The 5,000-nt window shown below is 54.0% G+C and overlaps 1 non-coding gene across 1 annotated transcript in view; it reads right to left on the reverse strand.

Moving 5' to 3' along the window:
- The window catches only part of LOC126146996 (small subunit ribosomal RNA), a 1,909-nt gene extending 782 nt beyond the window's left edge, over positions 1-1,127 (reverse strand). The window contains exon 1 of the ribosomal RNA XR_007529892.1: positions 1-1,127. This exon is cut by the window's left edge and continues 782 nt beyond it. This is a non-coding gene — a ribosomal RNA (small subunit ribosomal RNA).
- Between the last annotated feature and the right edge of the window lie 3,873 nt (positions 1,128-5,000).

Genomic DNA, 5,000 nt, shown 5'->3' on the forward strand with positions numbered 1-5,000 from the left:
CGTTTATGGTTAGAACTAGGGCGGTATCTGATCGCCTTCGAACCTCTAACTTTCGTTCTTGATTAATGAAAACATACTTGGCAAATGCTTTCGCTTCTGTTCGTCTTGCGACGATCCAAGAATTTCACCTCTAACGTCGCAATACGAATGCCCCCGCCTGTCCCTATTAATCATTACCTCGGGTTCCGAAAACCAACAAAATAGAACCGAGGTCCTATTCCATTATTCCATGCACACAGTATTCAGGCGGGCTTGCCTGCTTTAAGCACTCTAATTTGTTCAAAGTAAACGTGCCGGCCCACCCAGACACTCAATAAAGAGCACCTTGGTAGGATTTCAACGGGGTCCGCCTCGGGACGCACGAACACGCACGAGGCGGTCGCACGCCTTCGGCTCGCCCCACCGGCAGGACGTCCCACGATACATGCCAGTTAAACACCGACGGGCGGTGAACCAACAGCGTGGGACACAAATCCAACTACGAGCTTTTTAACCGCAACAACTTTAATATACGCTATTGGAGCTGGAATTACCGCGGCTGCTGGCACCAGACTTGCCCTCCAATAGATACTCGTTAAAGGATTTAAAGTGTACTCATTCCGATTACGGGGCCTCGGATGAGTCCCGTATCGTTATTTTTCGTCACTACCTCCCCGTGCCGGGAGTGGGTAATTTGCGCGCCTGCTGCCTTCCTTGGATGTGGTAGCCGTTTCTCAGGCTCCCTCTCCGGAATCGAACCCTGATTCCCCGTTACCCGTTACAACCATGGTAGGCGCAGAACCTACCATCGACAGTTGATAAGGCAGACATTTGAAAGATGCGTCGCCGGTACGAGGACCGTGCGATCAGCCCAAAGTTATTCAGAGTCACCAAGGCAAACGGACCGGACGAGCCGACCGATTGGTTTTGATCTAATAAAAGCGTCCCTTCCATCTCTGGTCGGGACTCTGTTTGCATGTATTAGCTCTAGAATTACCACAGTTATCCAAGTAACGTGGGTACGATCTAAGGAACCATAACTGATTTAATGAGCCATTCGCGGTTTCACCTTAATGCGGCTTGTACTGAGACATGCATGGCTTAATCTTTGAGACAAGCATATGACTACTGGCAGGATCAACCAGGGAGCTGCGTCAACTAGAGCTGAGCAGCCGGCCGCCCGGGAGTGTGTCCCAGGGGCCCGCGCGAACACGCAAGCGTCCGCTCAATTATTCTGCAAACAGGAGGAGGCTGAGCTCCCCTGCACAATACACCTCGAAACCCTCTCAGGTCCCGGCGGCGCGCAGCGCCGTCCTAAGTACTTGGTCGGGTTCGAGAGAGGCGCAATCGCCCGGAGTTAGGCGAGTAGACGCTTTAGGTGCGACCACCCGTGCTCCCAACTGAGCTTGCCGCTGCCGACAGAGGCCCGGGAGCGTGCTGTCGTGGCATTGCCGGCGGGAGACAACACGCGCCACCTACGGTGACCGGCAGCTCCAACGCCAGCGCCACAGAAGGGCAAAGGCCCCACGTGGGTGCCGAAGCGAACTCTCCCAGCACAGCGCACGTGCCAACACGTCTGCACAACTGCGATACAAACCACCAGCGAGAACCGCTGGGGCGACCGAGCAGCAGACGGCGTCGCGGCGCCGAGTGCCGGGCGGCGGCGCATCCTCAACGCACACAGTCCTCAGTCGGACCAGCACACTGCAGATGTCCACCGCGCTTCGCACCGGGCCCGCGAGGACCCACTTTGGCCGCCCGGCGCCGCGCGCAGGGTGCCCCGGCGCGCAGCTGCGCCGCCTGCCGCGTCCGTCGGCCGGCGCGCCTGCCACTGGGCGCCCCCACCAGCCGGCTGTAGCGCGTGCGCCCACGCACCGCGCGGCCAGCACGCCGGGCGGCCCCCCCTCACCGGCCGGGGACGGTCCCACCCAGCCACCGCCGCGTATCGCTTCACACACAGATTTGCCCTTACTGATTTACCTCCAGCAACAACAACCGCACCACAATGGGTTTACCAGTTGTTCATTTGCGTTGCGTCACGTCACCAGCAAACGTAGACGTCCATCCCAGTTTGCAAATGCAACGATTATTGCATACCTGTCTGTTAGGTGTCACGACACACTACGTCTGCCCACATACACGCAACAAAATGTGCACGACTAGAGAACACGTGGGAGGTGGCCCCCTACGTATGCGATGTCCATTACGAGACCGACTGTCAACCAGCATCTGTACCATGTCGCAGATGTGGAACGCGGTGCACCATGCTATCACACTGTGTGAGAAGAGACGACTACGTTTGAATACACGCGCCACTACATCAACAGACGGCTCATGCTGATCGCCATCCAGGGCGTCCGTTACTCCCACACGTCTCTATGGCGTACCACACTGCAATGTAGCTGTTATGGGGAGACGGCACGTGGCTGAGTGCACAACATTTGGACCGTATGGTTCGCTGTTGTTGGGCGCAGTCGTACGGTCACACATGTGCCACAGCGTATCATTCAGTACATACGGACCTATGTGCAGTACAATGTGAGGATTAAGCTTACGATATCAGCGGACAGTGGACACAGGCCGTACCACGACGTAGACTGAGCGCTTCGACATGCGAATGCCAGTGAACAGCTGCGAAGGGCATTGAACACGCAAGCACCTGAACGACCAGCGTGCGAAGGCAGGGTGGAGGGGGGGGGGGCGATGTACATCCTGCAGTTGTCCACATTACAGTGTACAGCGGGAGCATGTAAAAAGTAAGCAACACTTGCGAAGTGTTCAACATGAAACGACACACAAGAGGGTGGGCGGTGCGAGTAGCGAACTATATTCAGAGGGTTGTGGTTAGACAACACTAGATTAATGTAACGTGTCATATGCCAATTACAGAGCAGGTTAAGGCACAACGTGGGTTAGGTTAAGGCACAACGTGGGTTAGGTTAAGGCACAACGTGGGTTAGGTTAAGGCACAACGTGGGTTAGGTTAAGGCACAACGTGGGTTAGGTTAAGGCACAACGTGGGTTAGGTTAAGGCACAACGTGGGTTAGGTTAAGGCACAACGTGGGTTAGGTTAAGGCACAACGTGGGTTAGGTTAAGGCACAACGTGGGTTAGGTTAAGGCACAACGTGGGTTAGGTTAAGGCACAACGTGGGTTAGGTTAAGGCACAACGTGGGTTAGGTTAAGGCACAACGTGGGTTAGGTTAAGGCACAACGTGGGTTACGTTAAGGCACAACGTGGGTTACGTTAAGGCACAACGTGGGTTACGTTAAGGCACAACGTGGGTTACGTTAAGGCACAACGTGGGTTACGTTAAGGCACAACGTGGGTTACGTTAAGGCACAACGTGGGTTACGTTAAGGCACAACGTGGGTTACGTTAAGGCACAACGTGGGTTACGTTAAGGCACAACGTGGGTTAGGTTAAGGCACAACGTGGGTTAGGTTAAGGCACAACGTGGGTTAGGTTAAGGCACAACGTGGGTTAGGTTAAGGCACAACGTGGGTTACGTTAAGGCACAACGTGGGTTACGTTAAGGCACAACGTGGGTTACGTTAAGGCACAACGTGGGTTACGTTAAGGCACAACGTGGGTTACGTTAAGGCACAACGTGGGTTACGTTAAGGCACAACGTGGGTTACGTTAAGGCACAACGTGTGTTAGGTTAAGGCACAACGTGGGTTAGGTTAAGGCACAACGTGGGTTAGGTTAAGGCACAACGTGGGTTACGTTAAGGCACAACGTGGGTTACGTTAAGGCACAACGTGGGTTACGTTAAGGCACAACGTGGGTTACGTTAAGGCACAACGTGGGTTACGTTAAGGCACAACGTGGGTTACGTTAAGGCACAACGTGGGTTACGTTAAGGCACAACGTGGGTTACGTTAAGGCACAACGTGTGTTAGGTTAAGGCACAACGTGGGTTAGGTTAAGGCACAACGTGGGTTAGGTTAAGGCACAACGTGGGTTAGGTTAAGACACAAATTGCGTTACAAATTGCGTTACATTGCGGTACAAATTGCGTTACATTGCGGTACAAATTGCGTTACATTGCGGTACAAATTGCGTTACAAATTTGGTTAGGTTAAGGTGCAAAATGGGTTGGATTACAGTACACAACATGGTAAGAGATAGTGTGTTTGGGGGGGGGGGGGGGGGGGCAGGTTCGTTGGTAGTGATCATTGTAAGTGAATGTCTGAGGCAGCGTCAGTATGTCACAGCAGTTCTGTCTCGTCAGGATGCGCTTTTCGCTCGTGACTGGAGGCGCGCCGCGTCTGTGGTTGCGGCAAGGGAGTGGCAGACCTGTGTGATTCATTCCTGCCATTGTTTCTGTGCCGTAACAGGAGGCAGTGTGGTGGTGTTGGGTGCACCCCTGTGTAGGACATGTGTGGGTGTTGGTGGCTTATCTGAGCAATTGTGGATGTTGGACGGGTGGGATATTCTATTTTATAATTGGACCCCCTGGTGTGGTTATCATAGTGTGGATGGTGTACTGTGGCGGAGAGGATGCACCGGACGTTGGTCCATGCTGGTGCTTACATATCGTATCTGTGTCTGTTACAGGCAGAGAGTAATGTGTGATGGAGTGTCTCGCTGAGGTGTGGTTCATATTGTGTGCACAGACTTACAGCATGTATAGGGACAGCGGGAATTTGGCATATTGGATATAACTCGTCATGAAACGCAAGATATAGGGGTGGATTGCAACGTACGAGTGCGGGAAGAGTCCGCCGTTCATCCGCTTGGGTTGCGATTTGGGCGGTTGGGGTGGGGCACGTGCGGGTGCGGGTGGAGTGATTGTCGGTTGACTACTTCGTGCGACGCAGGCACTGGCGTTCGGGTTCCTGTGGTGGACAGATGATGCAGGCTTTGTGGGTGGCGTCGAAAAATGGGTACTGTGGGACCTAGCGATGTCGTAGTCGGGGTGGCGTCTCATAGATGGCGGTATCGTCGGTGCAGCAGGTCATGTTTCGGGAGACTTGCAGATGGCGGTATTTAGTTTTCGTGTTGCGCGCGACAT

Source organism: Schistocerca cancellata, unplaced genomic scaffold (assembly GCF_023864275.1).
Source record: "Schistocerca cancellata isolate TAMUIC-IGC-003103 unplaced genomic scaffold, iqSchCanc2.1 HiC_scaffold_838, whole genome shotgun sequence".
Lineage (NCBI taxonomy): Eukaryota > Metazoa > Arthropoda > Insecta > Orthoptera > Acrididae > Schistocerca > Schistocerca cancellata.